This window comes from Pseudophryne corroboree, chromosome 11 (genome assembly GCF_028390025.1).
Source record: "Pseudophryne corroboree isolate aPseCor3 chromosome 11, aPseCor3.hap2, whole genome shotgun sequence".
Lineage (NCBI taxonomy): Eukaryota > Metazoa > Chordata > Amphibia > Anura > Myobatrachidae > Pseudophryne > Pseudophryne corroboree.
The window spans coordinates 184724330-184748216 of record NC_086454.1 but is presented as its reverse complement, the minus strand read 5'-3'; the positions used below and the strand labels follow the sequence as shown (position 1 = coordinate 184748216).

At 30.1% G+C, this 23887-nt stretch overlaps 12 non-coding genes across 12 annotated transcripts; all 12 read left to right on the top strand.

Annotated features, from left to right (window-relative positions):
* The first annotated feature begins 576 nt into the window (after positions 1-576).
* TRNAV-UAC (transfer RNA valine (anticodon UAC)) lies at positions 577-649 on the top strand. The gene has a single exon. It is a non-coding gene; the product is annotated as a tRNA-Val (tRNA).
* A 1925-nt stretch (positions 650-2574) lies between these two features.
* Positions 2575-2647, top strand: TRNAV-UAC (transfer RNA valine (anticodon UAC)). Its single transcript has one exon. It is a non-coding gene; the product is annotated as a tRNA-Val (tRNA).
* A 1924-nt stretch (positions 2648-4571) lies between these two features.
* On the top strand, positions 4572-4644 carry TRNAV-UAC (transfer RNA valine (anticodon UAC)). The gene has a single exon. It is a non-coding gene; the product is annotated as a tRNA-Val (tRNA).
* Positions 4645-6569: 1925 nt separating this feature from the next.
* Positions 6570-6642, top strand: TRNAV-UAC (transfer RNA valine (anticodon UAC)). Its single transcript has one exon. It is a non-coding gene; the product is annotated as a tRNA-Val (tRNA).
* A 1924-nt stretch (positions 6643-8566) lies between these two features.
* TRNAV-UAC (transfer RNA valine (anticodon UAC)) lies at positions 8567-8639 on the top strand. The gene has a single exon. It is a non-coding gene; the product is annotated as a tRNA-Val (tRNA).
* A 1926-nt stretch (positions 8640-10565) lies between these two features.
* Positions 10566-10638, top strand: TRNAV-UAC (transfer RNA valine (anticodon UAC)). Its single transcript has one exon. It is a non-coding gene; the product is annotated as a tRNA-Val (tRNA).
* A 1924-nt stretch (positions 10639-12562) lies between these two features.
* On the top strand, positions 12563-12635 carry TRNAV-UAC (transfer RNA valine (anticodon UAC)). The gene has a single exon. It is a non-coding gene; the product is annotated as a tRNA-Val (tRNA).
* Positions 12636-14559: 1924 nt separating this feature from the next.
* TRNAV-UAC (transfer RNA valine (anticodon UAC)) lies at positions 14560-14632 on the top strand. The gene has a single exon. It is a non-coding gene; the product is annotated as a tRNA-Val (tRNA).
* Positions 14633-16556: 1924 nt separating this feature from the next.
* On the top strand, positions 16557-16629 carry TRNAV-UAC (transfer RNA valine (anticodon UAC)). The gene has a single exon. It is a non-coding gene; the product is annotated as a tRNA-Val (tRNA).
* A 1925-nt stretch (positions 16630-18554) lies between these two features.
* Positions 18555-18627, top strand: TRNAV-UAC (transfer RNA valine (anticodon UAC)). The gene has a single exon. It is a non-coding gene; the product is annotated as a tRNA-Val (tRNA).
* Positions 18628-20550: 1923 nt separating this feature from the next.
* Positions 20551-20623, top strand: TRNAV-UAC (transfer RNA valine (anticodon UAC)). The gene has a single exon. It is a non-coding gene; the product is annotated as a tRNA-Val (tRNA).
* A 1924-nt stretch (positions 20624-22547) lies between these two features.
* On the top strand, positions 22548-22620 carry TRNAV-UAC (transfer RNA valine (anticodon UAC)). Its single transcript has one exon. It is a non-coding gene; the product is annotated as a tRNA-Val (tRNA).
* Positions 22621-23887: the final 1267 nt, after the last annotated feature.

Here is a 23887-nt window from a genome sequence, read left to right as displayed (position 1 = left end):
TGATTGTCAAGATGACCATAAATATCTTCTAGTGTGAGAACGGTTTATGTTGTGGTTTCATAGCATAGTGGTTAGCATATCTGCTTTACACGGAGAAAGTCCTGAGTTCAATCCCAAGTAAACCCAAATTTATTAAAAAATCCAGTAAACTGTGATCTTGATAAGAGTACTTACAGTAGATAATAATTGGTCAAGATGTTAGAAATAAAGAATTTTGTATATTTGTTTTCTTCAAATTAAAAATAATCACTTAAAAAACTTTGCAAAATGCTTACTTTAAAATGGATATACACATTTATTTATCATTGCAGTCATTGCTTTTTAATAAAGATTAATATTAAATGTTTAATTATGCAAGGTTGGTCAACCAGGCTATAACTTTCTTTAGATAGGTGTACCACTATTAAGTATTGGGTCAATTTGCCAAAAATATGGTGCTCTGTTTTTTTTAAATTATATATAATGAAAGAACAATCACTTTGACGTTTCACCGATAATCCCGAACAGTTTACCAAAAATCACTACGACTGTCAGGACAACCAAAAAATTGAACAGTTTGTTATTGTATTGCATATTGGTTTCATAGTGTAGTGGTTATCACATCTGCTTTACACGCAGAAGGTCCTGGGTTCAATCCCCAGTGGAACCATATTTTTGCACTAATTTATGATTTATGAAAATTTTCTTCACTATCATTCTTATAACATCTGACCTGCTACTGCTCAATGTGAAACATGTCATTTGTTCACTTACAAAATTCAATTTCTTCTCTAAATATGGAAATAAATGTTATTTTTAATATCTATTAGCTTTTAATTATAAAATAACTTATTACAGCAAACAACTGATTAAAAATCTGGAGCAGATTCAAATAATCTTCTTGTTTTATAAGAAATTGGTAGCAATGTATCATATATTTGATTTATAGTAAACAAATAAATTGTAGTATCATATCTAACTACCTTTTTCCATAAATCATCTTAACTGAGTACAGTTAAATAAATCACTTAAACCAACATTTCCATCACCAGTTCACCAAAGCACAGCTATTTTTTCCAGGATTTCACTGTTCACATGACTTCACTAGCAACTTGATAATGCTGCCAATGTTTGGTATTGCATGATTAATGCATGATAAACTGCAATCATGTTTTGATGTAGCTAATATTCACTTCCAGATTATTTACTTTAAATGTAAATAAATATTTCCATAATTACTATGTGCAAGTTTAGCAAAAATGCTGATAGATTTGACTTCTGGATAGATAGTATATTGATTATTACTAAAGTCTTTTTCGAGTATTATGCTTAAGTTATGTTGTGAAAGGGCATTTATTTATATGTAGTATTTGTAACACAGGCACTTTATGGTAACATGGCAAGAAAAATCACTGAAAAGTGATTTTGATAAGTGTGACACCTGCAGATGATAATTGGTCAAAATGTTAGAAATAATGATTTTTGTGTATATAGTTTTTAAAATTATAAATATTCACTTGAAAAGCTTAAAAAATTCTTTATTTAAAATGGGAATATGCAGGTTTATTCAACATTGCACACATTGCTCTTTGCTAAAATTTTATTTTAAATGTTGGGTAATGCAAGTTTGGTCAACCATGTTACAACTGTCTTTATCTATGTACCCACTATACAATTATTAAAGTCAATTGCAAAAAATTGGTTGCTCATCCTGTTTTACTGGGTAGTGTTTTTAAATGACCATTTGGTGTATTTCCGATAAACCAGAGAACTGATGGTCACAAACACACTCCTTCGATTATTGAATCGGTCAGCCAAGATAAAAAAAAATCTCAGCCTACTATATTAGTGCACTATGTGGTACTTGGAGGTTCTCGATAAACTGACCATATTTTCTGCATTTTTTCATGACTAAGTCATGCTGCTTAATTGCGGACATATGAAAATTTAGTGTTGTGCGACATATAATTGGATTTTTAAACAAAATCACTTAGTGTGTACCTCAGATTTTGGGGCATTTGATTGTCAAGATGACCATAAATATCTTCTAGTGTGAGAACGGTTTATGTTGTGGTTTCATAGCATAGTGGTTAGCATATCTGCTTTACACGGAGAAAGTCCTGAGTTCAATCCCAAGTAAACCCAAATTTATTAAAAAATCCAGTAAACTGTGATCTTGATAAGAGTACTTACAGTAGATAATAATTGGTCAAGATGTTAGAAATAAAGAATTTTGTATATTTGTTTTCTTCAAATTAAAAATAATCACTTAAAAAACTTTGCAAAATGCTTACTTTAAAATGGATATACACATTTATTTATCATTGCAGTCATTGCTTTTTAATAAAGATTAATATTAAATGTTTAATTATGCAAGGTTGGTCAACCAGGCTATAACTTTCTTTAGATAGGTGTACCACTATTAAGTATTGGGTCAATTTGCCAAAAATATGGTGCTCTGTTTTTTTTAAATTATATATAATGAAAGAACAATCACTTTGACGTTTCACCGATAATCCCGAACAGTTTACCAAAAATCACTACGACTGTCAGGACAACCAAAAAATTGAACAGTTTGTTATTGTATTGCATATTGGTTTCATAGTGTAGTGGTTATCACATCTGCTTTACACGCAGAAGGTCCTGGGTTCAATCCCCAGTGGAACCATATTTTTGCACTAATTTATGATTTATGAAAATTTTCTTCACTATCATTCTTATAACATCTGACCTGCTACTGCTCAATGTGAAACATGTCATTTGTTCACTTACAAAATTCAATTTCTTCTCTAAATATGGAAATAAATGTTATTTTTAATATCTATTAGCTTTTAATTATAAAATAACTTATTACAGCAAACAACTGATTAAAAATATGGAGCAGATTCAAATAATCTTCTTGTTTTATAAGAAATTGGTAGCAATGTATCATATATTTTATTTATAGTAAACAAATAAATTGTAGTATCATATCTAACTACCTTTTTCCATAAATCATCTTAACTGAGTACAGTTAAATAAATCACTTAAACCAACATTTCCATCACCAGTTCACCAAAGCACAGCTACTCTTTCCAGGACTTCACTGTTCACATGACTTCACTAGCAACTTGATAATGCTGCCAAGTTTTGGTATTGCATGATTAATGCATGATAAACTGCAATCATGTTTTGATGTAGCTAATATTCACTTCCAGATTATTTACTTTAAATGTAAATAAATATTTCCATAATTACTATGTGCAAGTTTAGCAAAAATTCTGATAGATTTGACTTCTGGATAGATAGTATATTGATTATTATTAAAGTCTTTTTTGAGTATTATGCTTAAGTTATGTTGTGAAAGGGCATTTATTTATATGTAGTATTTGTAATACAGGCACTTTATGGTAACATGGCAAGAAAAATCACTGAAAAGTGATTTTGAGAAGTGTGACAACTGCAGATGATAATTGGTAAAAATGTTAGAAATAATGATTTTTGTGTATATAGTTTTTCAAATTATAAATATTCACTTGAAAAGCTTCAAAAATTCTTTATTTAAAATGGGAATATGCAGGTTTATTCAACATTGCACACATTGCTCTTTGCTAAATTTTTATTTTAAATGTTGGGTAATGCAAGTTTGGTCAACCATGTTACAACTGTCTTTATCTATGTACCCACTATACAATTATTAAAGTCAATTGCAAAAAATTGGTTGCTCATCCTGTTTTACTGGGTAGTGTTTTTAAATGACCATTTGGTGTATTTCCGATAAACCAGAGAACTGATGGTCACAAACACACTCCTTCGGTTATTGAATCGGTCAGCCAAGGTAAAAAAAATCTCAGCCTACTATATTAGTGCACTATGTGGTACTTGGAGGTTCTCGATTAACTGACCATATTTTCTGCATTTTTTCATGACTAAGTCATGCTGCTAACTTGCGGACATATGAAAATTCAGTTTTGTGCGACATATAATTGGATTTTTAAACAAAATCACTTAGTGTGTACCTCAGATTTTGGGGCATTTGATTGTCAAGATGACCATAAATATCTTCTAGTGTGAGAACGGTTTATGTTGTGGTTTCATAGCATAGTGGTTAGCATATCTGCTTTACACGGAGAAAGTCCTGAGTTCAATCCCAAGTGAACCCAAATTTATTAAAAAATCCAGTAAACTGTGATCTTGATAAGAGTACTTACAGTAGATAATAATTGGTCAAGATGTTAGAAATAAAGAATTTTGTATATTTGTTTTCTTCAAATTAAAAATAATCACTTAAAAAACTTTGCAAAATGCTTACTTTAAAATGGATATACACATTTATTTATCATTGCAGTCATTGCTTTTTAATAAAGATTAATATTAAATGTTTAATTATGCAAGGTTGGTCAACCAGGCTATAACTTTCTTTAGATAGGTGTACCACTATTAAGTATTGGGTCAATTTGCCAAAAATATGGTGCTCTGTTTTTTTTAAATTATATATAATGAAAGAACAATCACTTTGACGTTTCACCGATAATCCCGAACAGTTTACCAAAAATCACTACGACTGTCAGGACAACCAAAAAATTGAACAGTTTGTTATTGTATTGCATATTGGTTTCATAGTGTAGTGGTTATCACATCTGCTTTACACGCAGAAGGTCCTGGGTTCAATCCCCAGTGGAACCATATTTTTGCACTAATTTATGATTTATGAAAATTTTCTTCACTATCATTCTTATAACATCTGACCTGCTACTGCTCAATGTGAAACATGTCATTTGTTCACTTACAAAATTCAATTTCTTCTCTAAATATGGAAATAAATGTTATTTTTAATATCTATTAGCTTTTAATTATAAAATAACTTATTACAGCAAACAACTGATTAAAAATATGGAGCAGATTCAAATAATCTTCTTGTTTTATAAGAAATTGGTAGCAATGTATCATATATTTTATTTATAGTAAACAAATAAATTGTAGTATCATATCTAACTACCTTTTTCCATAAATCATCTTAACTGAGTACAGTTAAATAAATCACTTAAACCAACATTTCCATCACCAGTTCACCAAAGCACAGCTATTCTTTCCAGGACTTCACTGTTCACATGACTTCACTAGCAACTTGATAATGCTGCCAAGTTTTGGTATTGCATGATTAATGCATGATAAACTGCAATCATGTTTTGATGTAGCTAATATTCACTTCCAGATTATTTACTTTAAATGTAAATAAATATTTCCATAATTACTATGTGCAAGTTTAGCAAAAATTCTGATAGATTTGACTTCTGGATAGATAGTATATTGATTATTACTAAAGTCTTTTTTGAGTATTATGCTTAAGTTATGTTGTGAGAGGGCATTTATTTATATGTAGTATTTGTAATACAGGCACTTTATGGTAACATGGCAAGAAAAATCACTGAAAAGTGATTTTGATAAGTGTGACACCTGCAGATGATAATTGGTCAAAATGTTAGAAATAATGATTTTTGTGTATATAGTTTTTCAAATTATAAATATTCACTTGAAAAGCTTCAAAAATTCTTTATTTAAAATGGGAATATGCAGGTTTATTCAACATTGCACACATTGCTCTTTGCTAAATTTTTATTTTAAATGTTGGGTAATGCAAGTTTGGTCAACCATGTTACAACTGTCTTTATCTATGTACCCACTATACAATTATTAAAGTCAATTGCAAAAAATTGGTTGCTCATCCTGTTTTACTGGGTAGTGTTTTTAAATGACCATTTGGTGTATTTCCGATAAACCAGAGAACTGATGGTCACAAACACACTCCTTCGGTTATTGAATCGGTCAGCCAAGGTAAAAAAAATCTCAGCCTACTATATTAGTGCACTATGTGGTACTTGGAGGTTCTCGATTAACTGACCATATTTTCTGCATTTTTTCATGACTAAGTCATGCTGCTAACTTGCGGACATATGAAAATTCAGTGTTGTGCGACATATAATTGGATTTTTAAACAAAATCACTTAGTGTGTACCTCAGATTTTGGGGCATTTGATTGTCAAGATGACCATAAATATCTTCTAGTGTGAGAACAGTTTATGTTGTGGTTTCATAGCATAGTGGTTAGCATATCTGCTTTACACGGAGAAAGTCCTGAGTTCAATCCCAAATGAACACATATTTATTAAAAAATCCAGTAAACTGTGATCTTGATAAGAGTACTTACAATAGATAATAATTGGTCAAGATGTTAGAAATAAAGAATTTTGTATATTTGTTTTCTTCAAATTAAAAATAATCACTTAAAAAACTTTGCAAAATGCTTACTTTAAAATGGATATACACATTTATTTATCATTGCAGTCATTGCTTTTTAATAAAGATTAATATTAAATGTTTAATTATGCAAGGTTGGTCAACCAGGCTATAACTTTCTTTAGCTAGGTGTACCAGTATTAAGTATTGGGTCAATTTGCCAAAAATATGGTGCTCTGTTTTTTTTTAAATTATATATAATGAAAGAACAATCACTTTGACGTTTCACCGATAATCCGGAACAGTTTACCAAAAATCACTACGACTGTCAGGACAACCAAAAAATTGAACAGTTTGTTATTGTATTGCATATTGGTTTCATAGTGTAGTGGTTATCACATCTGCTTTACACGCAGAAGGTCCTGGGTTCAATCCCCAGTGGAACCATATTTTTGCACTAATTTATGATTTATGAAAATTTTCTTCACTATTATTCTTATAACATCTGACCTGCTACTGCTCAATGTGAAACATGTCATTTGTTCACTTACAAAATTCAATTTCTTCTCTAAATATGGAAATAAATGTTATTTTTAATATCTATTAGCTTTTAATTATAAAATAACTTATTACAGCAAACAACTGATTAAAAATCTGGAGCAGATTCAAATAATCTTCTTGTTTTATAAGAAATTGGTAGCAATGTATCATATATTTGATTTATAGTAAACAAATAAATTGTAGTATCATATCTAACTACCTTTTTCCATAAATCATCTTAACTGAGTACAGTTAAATAAATCACTTAAACCAACGTTTCCATCACCAGTTCACCAAAGCACAGCTATTCTTTCCAGGACTTCACTGTTCACATGACTTCACTAGCAACTTGATAATGCTGCCAAGGTTTGGTATTGCATGATTAATGCATGATAAACTGCAATCATGTTTTGATGTAGCTAATATTCACTTCCAGATTATTTACTTTAAATGTAAATAAATATTTCCATAATTACTATGCGCAAGTTTAGCAAAAATGCTGATAGATTTGACTTCTGGATAGATAGTATATTGATTATTACTAAAGTCTTTTTCGAGTATTATGCTTAAGTTATGTTGTGAAAGGGCATTTATTTATATGTAGTATTTGTAATACAGGCACTTTATGGTAACATGGCAAGAAAAATCACTGAAAAGTGATTTTGATAAGTGTGACACCTGCAGATGATAATTGGTCAAAATGTTAGAAATAATGATTTTTGTGTATATAGTTTTTAAAATTATAAATATTCACTTGAAAAGCTTCAAAAATTATTTATTTAAAATGGGAATATGCAGGTTTATTCAACATTGCACACATTGCTCTTTGCTAAATTTTTATTTTAAATGTTGGGTAATGCAAGTTTGGTCAACCATGTTACAACTGTCTTTATCTATGTACCCACTATACAATTATTAAAGTCAATTGCAAAAAATTGGTTGCTCATCCTGTTTTACTGGGTAGTGTTTTTAAATGACCATTTGGTGTATTTCCGATAAACCAGAGAACTGATGGTCACAAACACACTCCTTCGGTTATTGAATCGGTCAGCCAAGATAAAAAAAATCTCAGCCTACTATATTAGTGCACTATGTGGTACTTGGAGGTTCTCGATAAACTGACCATATTTTCTGCATTTTTTCATGACTAAGTCATGCTGCTTAATTGCAGACATATGAAAATTCAGTGTTGTGCGACATATAATTGGATTTTTAAACAAAATCACTTAGTGTGTACCTTAGATTTTGGGGCATTTGATTGTCAAGATGACCATAAATATCTTCTAGTGTGAGAACAGTTTATGTTGTGGTTTCATAACATCGTGGTTAGCATATCTGCTTTACACAGAGAAAGTCCTGAGTTCAATCCCAAGTGAACCCATATTTATTAAAAAATCCAGTAAACTGTGATCTTGATAAGAGTACTTACAGTAGATAATAATTGGTCAAGATGTTAGAAATAAAGAATTTTGTATATTTGTTTTCTTCAAATTAAAAATAATCACTTAAAAAACTTTGCAAAATGCTTACTTTAAAATGGATATACACATTTATTTATCATTGCAGTCATTGCTTTTTAATAAAGATTAATATTAAATGTTTAATTATGCAAGGTTGGTCAATCAGGCTATAACTTTCTTTAGCTAGGTGTACCACTATTAAGTATTGGGTCAATTTGCCAAAAATATGGTGCTCTGTTTTTTTTAAATTATATATAATGAAAGAACAATCACTTTGACGTTTCACCGATAATCCGGAACAGCTTACCAAAAATCACTACGACTGTCAGGAAAACCAAAAAATTGAACAGTTTGTTATTGTATTGCATATTGGTTTCATAGTGTAGTGGTTATCACCTCTGCTTTACACGCAGAAGGTCCTGGGTTCAATCCCTAGTGGAACCATATTTTTGCACTAATTTATGATTTATGAAAATTTTCTTCACTATCATTCTTATAACATCCGACCTGCTACTGCTCAATGTGAAACATGTCATTTGTTCACTTACAAAATTCAATTTCTTCTCTAAATATGGAAATAAATGTTATTTTTAATATCTATTAGCTTTTAATTATAAAATAACTTATTACAGCAAACAACTGATTAAAAATATGGGGCAGATTCAAATAGTCTTCTTGTTTTATAAGAAATTGGTAGCAATGTATCATATATTTCATTTATACTAAACAAATAAATTGCAGTATCATATCTAACTACTTTTTTCCATAAATCATCTTAACTGAGTACAGTTAAATAAATCACTTAAACCAACATTTCCATCACCAGTTCACCAAAGCACAGCTATTCTTTCCAGGACTTCACTGTTCACATGACTTCACTAGCAACTTGATAATGCTGCCAAGGTTTGGTATTGCATGATTAATGCATGATAAACTGCAATCATGTTTTGATGTAGCTAATATTCACTTCCAGATTATTTACTTTAAATGTAAATAAATATTTCCATAATTACTATGCGCAAGTTTAGCAAAAATGCTGATAGATTTGACTTCTGGATAGATAGTATATTGATTATTACTAAAGTCTTTTTCGAGTATTATGCTTAAGTTATGTTGTGAAAGGGCATTTATTTATATGTAGTATTTGTAATACAGGCACTTTATGGTAACATGGCAAGAAAAATCACTGAAAAGTGATTTTGATAAGTGTGACACCTGCAGATGATAATTGGTCAAAATGTTAGAAATAATGATTTTTGTGTATATAGTTTTTCAAATTATAAATATTCACTTGAAAAGCTTCAAAAATTCTTTATTTAAAATGGGAATATGCAGGTTTATTCAACATTGCACACATTGCTCTTTGCTAAATTTTTATTTTAAATGTTGGGTAATGCAAGTTTGGTCAACCATGTTACAACTGTCTTTATCTATGTACCCACTATACAATTATTAAAGTCAATTGCAAAAAATTGGTTGCTCATCCTGTTTTACTGGGTAGTGTTTTTAAATGACCATTTGGTGTATTTCCGATAAACCAGAGAACTGATGGTCACAAACACACTCCTTCGGTTATTGAATCGGTCAGCCAAGATAAAAAAAATCTCAGCTTACTATATTAGTGCACTATGTGGTACTTGGAGGTTCTCGATAAACTGACCATATTTTCTGCATTTTTTCATGACTAAGTCATGCTGCTTAATTGCGGACATATGAAAATTCAGTGTTGTGCGACATATAATTGGATTTTTAAACAAAATTACTTAGTGTGTACCTTAGATTTTGGGGCATTTGATTGTCAAGATGACCATAAATATCTTCTAGTGTGAGAACAGTTTATTTTGTGGTTTCATAACATAGTGGTTAGCATATCTGCTTTACACAGAGAAAGTCCTAAATTCAATCCCAAGTGAACCCATATTTATTAAAAAATCCAGTAAACTGTGATCTTGATAAGAATACTTACAGTAGATAATAATTGGTCAAGATGTTAGAAATAAAGAATTTTGTATATTTGTTTTCTTCAAATTAAAAATAATCACTTAAAAAACTTTGCAAAATGCTTACTTTAAAATGGATATACACATTTATTTATCATTGCAGTCATTGCTTTTTAATAAAGATTAATATTAAATGTTTAATTATGCAAGGTTGGTCAACCAGGCTATAACTTTCTTTAGCTAGGTGTACCACTATTAAGTATTGGGTCAATTTGCCAAAAATATGGTGCTCTGTTTTTTTTTTTAATTATATATAATGAAAGAACAATCACTTTGACGTTTCACCGATAATCCGGAACAGTTTACCAAAAATCACTACGACTGTCAGGACAACCAAAAAATTGAACAGTTTGTTATTGTATTGCATATTGGTTTCATAGTGTAGTGGTTATCACCTCTGCTTTACACGCAGAAGGTCCTGCGTTCAATCCCCAGTGGAACCATATTTTTGCACTAATTTATGATTTATGAAAATTTTCTTCACTATCATTCTTATAACATCTGACCTGCTACTGCTCAATGTGAAACATGTCATTTGTTCACTTACAAAATTCAATTTCTTCTCTAAATATGGAAATAAATGTTATTTTTAATATCTATTAGCTTTTAATTATAAAATAACTTATTACAGCAAACAACTGATTAAAAATCTGGAGCAGATTCAAATAGTCTTCTTGTTTTATAAGAAATTGGTAGCAATGTATCATATATTTCATTTATAGTAAACAAATAAATTGTAGTATCATATCTAACTACCTTTTTCCATAAATCATCTTAACTGAGTACAGTTAAATAAATCACTTAAACCAACATTTCCATCACCAGTTCACCAAAGCACAGCTATTCTTTCCAGGACTTCACTGTTCACATGACTTCACTAGCAACTTGATAATGCTGCCAAGGTTTGGTATTGCATGATTAATGCATGATAAACTGCAATCATGTTTTGATGTAGCTAATATTCACTTCCAGATTATTTACTTTAAATCTAAATAAATATTTCCATAATTACTATGTGCAAGTTTAGCAAAAATGCTGATAGATTTGACTTCTGGATAGATAGTATATTGATTATTACTAAAGTCTCTTTCGAGTATTATGCTTAAGTTATGTTGTGAAAGGGCATTTATTTATATGTAGTATTTGTAATACAGGCACTTTATGGTAACATGGCAAGAAAAATCACTGAAAAGTGATTTTGATAAGTGTGACACCTGCAGATGATAATTTGTCAAAATGTTAGAAATAATGATTTTTGTGTATATAGTTTTTCAAATTATAAATATATACTTGAAAAGCTTAAAAAATTCTTTATTTAAAATGGGAATATGCAGGTTTATTCAACATTGCACACATTGCTCTTTGCTAAATTTTTATTTTAAATGTTGGGTAATGCAAATTTGGTCAACCATGTTACAACTATCTTTATCTATGTACCCACTATACAATTATTAAAGTCAATTGCAAAAAATTGGTTGCTCATCCTGTTTTACTGGGTAGTGTTTTTAAATGACCATTTGGTGTATTTCCGATAAACCAGAGAACTGATGGTCACAAACACACTCCTTCGGTTATTGAATCGGTCAGCCAAGATAAAAAAAATCTCAGCCTACTATATTAGTGCACTATGTGGTACTTGGAGGTTCTCGATAAACTGACCATATTTTCTGCATTTTTTCATGACTAAGTCATGCTGCTTTATGGCGGACATATGAAAATTCAGTGCTGTGCGACATATAATTGGATTTTTAAACAAAATCACTTAGGGTGTACCTCAGATTTTGGGGCATTTGATTGTCAAGATGACCATAAATATCTTCTAGTGTGAGCACAGTTTATGTTGTGGTTTCATAACATAGTGGTTAGCATATCTGCTTTACACGGAGAAAGTCCTGAGTTCAATCCCAAGTGAACCCATATTTATTAAAAAATCCAGTAAACTGTGATCTTGATAAGAGTACTTACAGTAGATAATAATTGGTCAAGATGTTAGAAATAAAGAATTTTGTATATTTGTTTTCTTCAAATTAAAAATAATCACTTAAAAAACTTTGCAAAATGCTTACTTTAAAATGGATATACACATTTATTTATCATTGCAGTCATTGCTTTTTAATAAAGATTAATATTAAATGTTTAATTATGCAAGGTTGGTCAACCAGGCTATAACTTTCTTTAGATAGGTGTACCACTATTAAGTATTGGGTCAATTTGCCAAAAATATGGTGCTCTGTTTTTTTAAAATTATATATAATGAAAGAACAATCACTTTGACGTTTAACCGATAATCCCAAACAGTTTACCAAAAATCACTACGACTGTCAGGACAACCAAAAAATTGAACAGTTTGTTATTGTATTGCATATTGGTTTCATAGTGTAGTGGTTATCACATCTGCTTTACACGCAGAAGGTCCTGGGTTCAATCCCCAGTGGAACCATATTTTTGCACTAATTTATGATTTATGAAAATTTTCTTCACTATCATTCTTATAACATCTGACCTGCTACTGCTCAATGTGAAACATGTCATTTGTTCACTTACAAAATTCAATTTCTTCTCTAAATATGGAAATAAATGTTATTTTTAATATCTATTAGCTTTTAATTATAAAATAACTTATTACAGCAAACAACTGATTAAAAATATGGAGCAGATTCAAATAATCTTCTTGTTTTATAAGAAATTGGTAGCAATGTATCATATATTTCATTTATAGTAAACAAATAAATTGTAGTATCATATCTAACTACCTTTTTCCATAAATCATCGTAACTGAGTACAGTTAAATAAATCACTTAAACCAACATTTCCATCACCAGTTTACCAAAGCACAGCTATTCTCTCCAGGACTTCACTGTTCACATGACTTCACTAGCAACTTGATAATGCTGCCAAGGTTTGGTATTGCATGATTAATGCATGATAAACTGCAATCATGTTTTGATGTAGCTAATATTCACTTCCAGATTATTTACTTTAAATGTAAATAAATATTTCCATAATTACTATGTGCAAGTTTAGCAAAAATGCTGATAGATTTGACTTCTGGATAGATAGTATATTGATTATTACTAAAGTCTTTTTCGAGTATTATGCTTAAGTTATGTTGTGAAAGGGCATTTATTTATATGTAGTATTTGTAATACAGGCACTTTATGGTAACATGGCAAGAAAAATCACTGAAAAGTGATTTTGATAAGTGTGACACCTGCAGATGATAATTGGTCAAAATGTTAGAAATAATGATTTTTGTGTATATAGTTTTTAAAATTATAAATATTCACTTGAAAAGCTTCAAAAATTATTTATTTAAAATGGGAATATGCAGGTTTATTCAACATTGCACACATTGCTCTTTGCTAAATTTTTATTTTAAATGTTGGGTAATGCAAGTTTGGTCAACCATGTTACAACTATCTTTATCTATGTACCCACTATACAATTATTAAAGTCAATTGCAAAAAATTGGTTGCTCATCCTGTTTTACTGGGTAGTGTTTTTAAATGACCATTTGGTGTATTTCTGATAAACCAGAGAACTGATGGTCACAAACACACTCCTTCGGTTATTGAATCGGTCAGCCAAGATAAAAAAAATCTCAGCCTACTATATAAGTGCACTATGTGGTACTTGGAGGTTCTCGATAAACTGACCATATTTTCTGCATTTTTTCATGACTAAGTCATGCTGCTTAATTGCGGACATATGAAAATTCAGTGTTGTGCGATATATAATTGGATTTTTAAACAAAATCACTTAGTGTGTACCTCAGATTTTGGGGCATTTGATTGTCAAGATGACCATAAATATCTTCTAGTGTGAGCACAGTTTATGTTGTGGTTTCATAACATAGTGGTTAGCATATCTGCTTTACACGGAGAAAGTCCTGAGTTCAATCCCAAGTGAACCCATATTTATTAAAAAATCCAGTAAACTGTGATCATGATAAGAGTACTTACAGTAGATAATAATTGGTCAAGATGTTAGAAATAAAGAATTTTGTATATTTGTTTTCTTCAAATTAAAAATAATCACTTAAAAAACTTTGCAAAATGCTTACTTTAAAATGGATATACACATTTATTTATCATTGCAGTCATTGCTTTTTAATAAAGATTAATATTAAATGTTTAATTATGCAAGGTTGGTCAACCAGGCTATTACTTTCTTTAGCTAGGTGTACCACTATTAAGTATTGGGTCAATTTGCCAAAAATATGGTGCTCTGTTTTTTTAAAATTATATATAATGAAAGAACAATCACTTTGACGTTTCACCGATAATCCGGAACAGTTTACCAAAAATCACTACGACTGTCAGGACAACCAAAAAATTGAACAGTTTGTTATTGTATTGCATATTGGTTTCATAGTGTAGTGGTTATCACCTCTGCTTTACACGCAGAAGGTCCTGGGTTCAATCCCCAGTGGAACCATATTTTTGCACTAATTTATGATTTATGAAAATTTTCTTCACTATCATTCTTATAACATCTGACCTGCTACTGCTCAATGTGAAACATGTCATTTGTTCACTTACAAAATTCAATTTCTTCTCTAAATATGGAAATAAATGTTATTTTTAATATCTATTAGCTTTTAATTATAAAATAACTTATTACAGCAAACAACTGATTAAAAATCTGGAGCAGATTCAAATAGTCTTCTTGTTTTATAAGAAATTGGTAGCAATGTAGCATATATTTCATTTACAGTAAACAAATAAATTGTAGTATCATATCTAACTACCTTTTTCCATTAATCATCTTAACTGAGTACAGTTAAATAAATCACTTAAACCAACATTTCCATCACCAGTTCACCAAAGCACAGCTATTCTTTCCAGGACTTCACTGTTCACATGACTTCACTAGCAACTTGATAATGCTGCCAAGGTTTGGTATTGCATGATTAATGCATGATAAACTGCAATCATGTTTTGATGTAGCTAATATTCACTTCCAGATTATTTACTTTAAATGTAAATAAATATTTCCATAATTACTATGTGCAAGTTTAGCAAAAATTCTGATAGATTTGACTTCTGGATAGATAGTATATTGATTATTACTAAAGTCTTTTTTGAGTATTATGCTTAAGTTATGTTGTGAAAGGGCATTTATTTATATGTAGTATTTGTAATACAGGCACTTTATGGTAACATGGCAAGAAAAATCACTGAAAAGTGATTTTGATAAGTGTGACACCTGCAGATGATAATTGGTCAAAATGTTAGAAATAATGATTTTTGTGTATATAGTTTTTCAAATTATAAATATTCACTTGAAAAGCTTCAAAAATTCTTTATTTAAAATGGGAATATGCAGGTTTATTCAACATTGCACACATTGCTCTTTGCTAAATTTTTATTTTAAATGTTGGGTAATGCAAGTTTGGTCAACCATGTTACAACTGTCTTTATCTATGTACCCACTATACAATTATTAAAGTCAATTGCAAAAAATTGGTTGCTCATCCTGTTTTACTGGGTAGTGTTTTTAAATGACCATTTGGTGTATTTCCGATAAACCAGAGAACTGATGGTCACAAACACACTCCTTCGGTTATTGAATCGGTCAGCCAAGATAAAAAAAATCTCAGCCTACTATATTAGTGCACTATGTGGTACTTGGAGGTTCTCGATTAACTGACCATATTTTCTGCATTTTTTCATGACTAAGTCATGCTGCTAACTTGCGGACATATGAAAATTCAGTTTTGTGCGACATATAATTGGATTTTTAAACAAAATCACTTAGTGTGTACCTCAGATTTTGGGGCATTTGATTGTCAAGATGACCATAAATATCTTCTAGTGTGAGAACAGTTTATGTTGTGGTTTCATAGCATAGTGGTTAGCATATCTGCTTTACACGGAGAAAGTCCTGAGTTCAATCCCAAATGAACACATATTTATTAAAAAATCCAGTAAACTGTGATCTTGATAAGAGTACTTACAATAGATAATAATTGGTCAAGATGTTAGAAATAAAGAATTTTGTATATTTGTTTTCTTCAAATTAAAAATAATCACTTAAAAAACTTTGCAAAATGCTTACTTTAAAATGGATATACACATTTATTTATCATTGCAGTCATTGCTTTTTAATAAAGATTAATATTAAATGTTTAATTATGCAAGGTTGGTCAACCAGGCTATAACTTTCTTTAGATAGGTGTACCACTATTAAGTATTGGGTCAATTTGCCAAAAATATGGTGCTCTGTTTTTTTTAAATTATATATAATGAAAGAACAATCACTTTGACGTTTAACCGATAATCCCAAACAGTTTACCAAAAATCACTACGACTGTCAGGACAACCAAAAAATTGAACAGTTTGTTATTGTATTGCATATTGGTTTCATAGTGTAGTGGTTATCACATCTGCTTTACACGCAGAAGGTCCTGGGTTCAATCCCCAGTGGAACCATATTTTTGCACTAATTTATGATTTATGAAAATTTTCTTCACTATCATTCTTATAACATCTGACCTGCTACTGCTCAATGTGAAACATGTCATTTGTTCACTTACAAAATTCAATTTCTTCTCTAAATATGGAAATAAATGTTATTTTTAATATCTATTAGCTTTTAATTATAAAATAACTTATTACAGCAAACAACTGATTAAAAATATGGAGCAGATTCAAATAATCTTCTTGTTTTATAAGAAATTGGTAGCAATGTATCATATATTTCATTTATAGTAAACAAATAAATTGTAGTATCATATCTAACTACCTTTTTCCATAAATCATCGTAACTGAGTACAGTTAAATAAATCACTTAAACCAACATTTCCATCACCAGTTCACCAAAGCACAGCTATTCTCTCCAGGACTTCACTGTTCACATGACTTCACTAGCAACTTGATAATGCTGCCAAGGTTTGGTATTGCATGATTAATGCATGATAAACTGCAATCATGTTTTGATGTAGCTAATATTCACTTCCAGATTATTTACTTTAAATGTAAATAAATATTTCCATAATTACTATGTGCAAGTTTAGCAAAAATGCTGATAGATTTGACTTCTGGATAGATAGTATATTGATTATTACTAAAGTCTTTTTCGAGTATTATGCTTAAGTTATGTTGTGAAAGGGCATTTATTTATATGTAGTATTTGTAATACAGGCACTTTATGGTAACATGGCAAGAAAAATCACTGAAAAGTGATTTTGATAAGTGTGACACCTGCAGATGATAATTGGTCAAAATGTTAGAAATAATGATTTTTGTGTATATAGTTTTTAAAATTATAAATATTCACTTGAAAAGCTTCAAAAATTATTTATTTAAAATGGGAATATGCAGGTTTATTCAACATTGCACACATTGCTCTTTGCTAAATTTTTATTTTAAATGTTGGGTAATGCAAGTTTGGTCAACCATGTTACAACTATCTTTATCTATGTACCCACTATACAATTATTAAAGTCAATTGCAAAAAATTGGTTGCTCATCCTGTTTTACTGGGTAGTGTTTTTAAATGACCATTTGGTGTATTTCTGATAAACCAGAGAACTGATGGTCACAAACACACTCCTTCGGTTATTGAATCGGTCAGCCAAGATAAAAAAAATCTCAGCCTACTATATAAGTGCACTATGTGGTACTTGGAGGTTCTCGATAAACTGACCATATTTTCTGCATTTTTTCATGACTAAGTCATGCTGCTTAATTGCGGACATATGAAAATTCAGTGTTGTGCGACATATAATTGGATTTTTAAACAAAATCACTTAGTGTGTACCTCAGATTTTGGGGCATTTGATTGTCAAGATGACCATAAATATCTTCTAGTGTGAGAACAGTTTATGTTGTGGTTTCATAACATAGTGGTTAGCATATCTGCTTTACACGGAGAAAGTCCTGAGTTCAATCCCAAGTGAACCCATATTTATTAAAAAATCCAGTAAACTGTGATCTTGATAAGAGTACTTACAGCAGATAATAATTGGTCAAGATGTTAGAAATAAAGAATTTTGTATATTTGTTTTCTTCAAATTAAAAATAATCACTTAAAAAACTTTGCAAAATGCTTACTTTAAAATGGATATACACATTTATTTATCATTGCAGTCATTGCTTTTTAATAAAGATTAATATTAAATGTTTAATTATGCAAGGTAGGTCAACCAGGCTATAACTTTTTTTAGCTAGGTGTACCACTATTAAGTATTGGGTCAATTTGCCAAAAATATGGTGCTCTGTTTTTTTTTAAATTATATATAATGAAAGAACAATCACTTTGACGTTTCACCGATAATCCGGAACAGTTTACCAAAAATCACTACGACTGTCAGGACAACCAAAAAATTGAACAGTTTGTTATGGCATTGCATATTGGTTTCATAGTGTAGTGGTTATCACCTCTGCTTTACACGCAGAAGGTCCTGGGTTCAATCCCCAGTGGAACCATATTTTTGCACTAATTTATGATTTATGAAAATTTTCTTCACTATCATTCTTATAACATCTGACCTGCTACTGCTCAATGTGAAACATGTCATTTGTTCACTTACAAAATTAAATTTCTTCTCTAAATATGGAAATAAATGTTATTTTTAATATCTATTAGCTTTTAATTATAAAATAACTTATTACAGCAAACAACTGATTAAAAATCTGGAGCAGATTCAAATAGTCTTCTTGTTTTATAAGAAATTGGTAGCAATGTATCATATATTTCATTAATAGTAAACAAATAAATTGTAGTATCATATCTAACTACCTTTTTCCATAAATCATCTTAACTGAGTACAGTTAAATAAATCACTTAAACCAACATTTCCATCACCAGTTCACCAAAGCACAGCTATTCTTTCCAGGACTTCACTGTTCACATGACTTCACTAGCAACTTGATAATGCTGCCAAGGTTTGGTATTGCATGATTAATGCATGATAAACTGCAATCATGTTTTGATGTAGCTAATATTCACTTCCAGATTATTTACTTTAAATGTAAATAAATATTTCCATAATTACTATGTGCAAGTTTAGCAAAAATTCTGATAGATTTGACTTCTGGATAGATAGTATATTGATTATTACTAAAGTCTTTTTTGAGTATTATGCTTAAGTTATGTTGTGAAAGGGCATTTATTTATATGTAGTATTTGTAATACAGGCACTTTATGGTAACATGGCAAGAAAAATCACTGAAAAGTGATTTTGATAAGTGTGACACCTGCAGATGATAATTGGTCAAAATGTTAGAAATAATGATTTTTGTGTATATAGTTTTTCAAATTATAAATATTCACTTGAAAAGCTTCAAAAATTCTTTATTTAAAATGGGAATATGCAGGTTTATTCAACATTGCACACATTGCTCTTTGCTAAATTTTTATTTTAAATGTTGGGTAATGCAAGTTTGGTCAACCATGTTACAACTGTCTTTATCTATGTACCCACTATACAATTATTAAAGTCAATTGCAAAAAATTGGTTGCTCATCCTGTTTTACTGGGTAGTGTTTTTAAATGACCATTTGGTGTATTTCCGATAAACCAGAGAACTGATGGTCACAAACACACTCCTTCAGTTATTGAATCGGTCAGCCAAGATAAAAAAAATCTCAGCCTACTATATTAGTGCACTATGTGGTTCTTGGAGGTTCTCGATTAACTGACCATATTTTCTGCATTTTTTCATGACTAAGTCATGCTGCTAACTTGCGGACATATGAAAATTCAGTGCTGTGCGACATATAATTGGATTTTTAAACAAAATCACTTAGTGTGTACCTCAGATTTTGGGGCATTTGATTGTCAAGATGACCATAAATATCTTCTAGTGTGAGAACAGTTTATGTTGTGGTTTCATAGCATAGTGGTTAGCATATCTGCTTTACACGGAGAAAGTCCTGAGTTCAATCCCAAATGAACACATATTTATTAAAAAATCCAGTAAACTGTGATCTTGATAAGAGTACTTACAATAGATAATAATTGGTCAAGATGTTAGAAATAAAGAATTTTGTATATTTGTTTTCTTCAAATTAAAAATAATCACTTAAAAACTTTGCAAAATGCTTACTTTAAAATGGATATACACATTTATTTATCATTGCAGTCATTGCTTTTTAATAAAGATTAATATTAAATGTTTAATTATGCAAGGTTGGTCAACCAGGCTATAACTTTCTTTAGCTAGGTGTACCACTATTAAGTATTGGGTCAATTTGCCAAAAATATGGTGCTCTGTTTTTTTTAAATTATATATAATGAAAGAACAATCACTTTGACGTTTCACCGATAATCCGGAACAGTTTACCAAAAATCACTACGACTGTCAGGACAACCAAAAAATTGAACAGTTTGTTATTGTATTGCATATTGGTTTCATAGTGTAGTGGTTATCACATCTGCTTTACACGCAGAAAGTCCTGGGTTCAATCCCCAGTGGAACCATATTTTTGCACTAATTTATGATTTATGAAAATTTTCTTCACTATTATTCTTATAACATCTGACCTGCTACTGCTCAATGTGAAACATGTCATTTGTTCACTTACAAAATTCAATTTCTTCTCTAAATATGGAAATAAATGTTATTTTTAATATCTATTAGCTTTTAATTATAAAATAACTTATTACAGCAAACAACTGATTAAAAATCTGGAGCAGATTCAAATAATCTTCTTGTTTTATAAGAAATTGGTAGCAATGTATCATATATTTCATTTATAGTAAACAAATAAATTGTAGTATCATATCTAACTACCTTTTTCCATAAATCATCTTAACTGAGTACAGTTAAATAAATCACTTAAACCAACATTTCCATCACCAGTTCACCAAAGCACAGCTATTCTTTCCAGGACTTCACTGTTCACATGACTTCACTAGCAACTTGATAATGCTGCCAAGGTTTGGTATTGCATGATTAATGCATGATAAACTGCAATCATGTTTTGATGTAGCTAATATTCACTTCCAGATTATTTACTTTAAATGTAAATAAATATTTCCATAATTACTATGTGCAAGTTTAGCAAAAATTCTGATAGATTTGACTTCTGGATAGATAGTATATTGATTATTACTAAAGTCTCTTTCGAGTATTATGCTTAAGTTATGTTGTGAAAGGGCATTTATTTATATGTAGTATTTGTAATACAGGCACTTTATGGTAACATGGCAAGAAAAATCACTGAAAAGTGATTTTGATAAGTGTGACACCTGCAGATGATAATTGGTCAAAATGTTAGAAATAATGATTTTTGTGTATATAGTTTTTCAAATTATAAATATTCACTTGAAAAGCTTCAAAAATTATTTATTTAAAATGGGAATATGCAGGTTTATTCAACATTGCACACATTGCTCTTTGCTAAATTTTTATTTTAAATGTTGGGTAATGCAAGTTTGGTCAACCATGTTACAACTGTCTTTATCTATGTACCCACTATACAATTATTAAAGTCAATTGCAAAAAATTGCTTGTTAATCCTGTTTTACTGGGTAGTGTTTTTAAATGACCATTTGGTGTATTTCCGATAAACCAGAGAACTGATGGTCACAAACACACTCCTTCGGTTATTGAATCGGTCAGCCAAGATAAAAAAAATCTCAGCCTACTATATTAGTGCACTATGTGGTACTTGGAGGTTCTCGATAAACTGACCATATTTTCTGCATTTTTTCATGACTAAGTCATGCTGCTTAATTGCGGACATATGAAAATTCAGTATTGTGCGACATATAATTGGATTTTTAAACAAAATCACTTAGTGTGTACCTCAGATTTTGGGGCATTTGATTGTCAAGATGACCATAAATATCTTCTAGTGTGAGAACAGTTTATGTTGTGGTTTCATAGCATAGTGGTTAGCATATCTGCTTTACACGGAGAAAGTCCTGAGTTCAATCCCAAGTGAACCCATATTTATTAAAAAATCCAGTAAACTGTGATCTTGATAAGAGTACTTACAGTAGATAATAATTGGTCAAGATGTTAGAAATAAAGAATTTTGTATATTTGTTTTCTTCAAATTAAAAATAATCACTTAAAAAACTTTGCAAAATGCTTACTTTAAAATGGATATACACATTTATTTATCATTGCAGTCATTGCTTTTTAATAAAGATTAATATTAAATGTTTAATTATGCAAGGTTGGTCAACCAGGCTATAACTTTCTTTAGCTAGGTGTACCACTATTAAGTATTGGGTCAATTTGCCAAAAATATGGTGCTCTGTTTTTTTAAAATTATATATAATGAAAGAACAATCACTTTGACGTTTCACCGATAATCCGGAACAGCTTACCAAAAATCACTACGACTGTCAGGAAAACCAAAAAATTGAACAGTTTGTTATTGTATTGCATATTGGTTTCATAGTGTAGTGGTTATCACCTCTGCTTTACACGCAGAAGGTCCTGGGTTCAATCCCTAGTGGAACCATATTTTTGCACTAATTTATGATTTATGAAAATTTTCTTCACTATCATTCTTATAACATCTGACCTGCTACTGCTCAATGTGAAACATGTCATTTGTTCACTTACAAATTTCAATTTCTTCTCTAAATATGGAAATAAATGTTATTTTTAATATCTATTAGCTTTTAATTATAAAATAACTTATTACAGCAAACAACTGATTAAAAATATGGAGCAGATTCAAATAGTCTTCTTGTTTTATAAGAAATTGGTAGCAATGTATCATATATTTCATTTATACTAAACAAATAAATTGTAGTATCATATCTAACTACCTTTTTCCATAAATCATCTTAACTGAGTACAGTTAAATAAATCACTTAAACCAACATTTCCATCACCAGTTCACCAAAGCACAGCTATTCTCTCCAGGACTTCACTGTTCACATGACTTCACTAGCAACTTGATAATGCTGCCAAGGTTTGGTATTGCATGATTAATGCATGATAAACTGCAATCATGTTTTGATGTAGCTAATATTCACTTCCAGATTATTTACTTTAAATGTAAATAAATATTTCCATAATTACTATGTGCAAGTTTAGCAAAAATGCTGATAGATTTGACTTCTGGATAGATAGTATATTGATTATTACTAAAGTCTTTTTCGAGTATTATGCTTAAGTTATGTTGTGAAAGGGCATTTATTTATATGTAGTATTTGTAATACAGGCACTTTATGGTAACATGGCAAGAAAAATCACTGAAAAGTGATTTTGATAAGTGTGACACCTGCAGATGATAATTGGTCAAAATGTTAGAAATAATGATTTTTGTGTATATAGTTTTTAAAATTATAAATATTCACTTGAAAAGCTTCAAAAATTATTTATTTAAAATGGGAATATGCAGGTTTATTCAACATTGCACACATTGCTCTTTGCTAAATTTTTATTTTAAATGTTGGGTAATGCAAGTTTGGTCAACCATGTTACAACTATCTTTATCTATGTACCCACTATACAATTATTAAAGTCAATTGCAAAAAATTGGTTGCTCATCCTGTTTTACTGGGTAGTGTTTTTAAATGACCATTTGGTGTATTTCTGATAAACCAGAGAACTGATGGTCACAAACACACTCCTTCGGTTATTGAATCGGTCAGCCAATATAAAAAAAATCTCAGCCTACTATATAAGTGCACTATGTGGTACTTGGAGGTTCTCGATAAACTGACCATATTTTCTGCATTTTTTCATGACTAAGTCATGCTGCTTTATTGCGGACA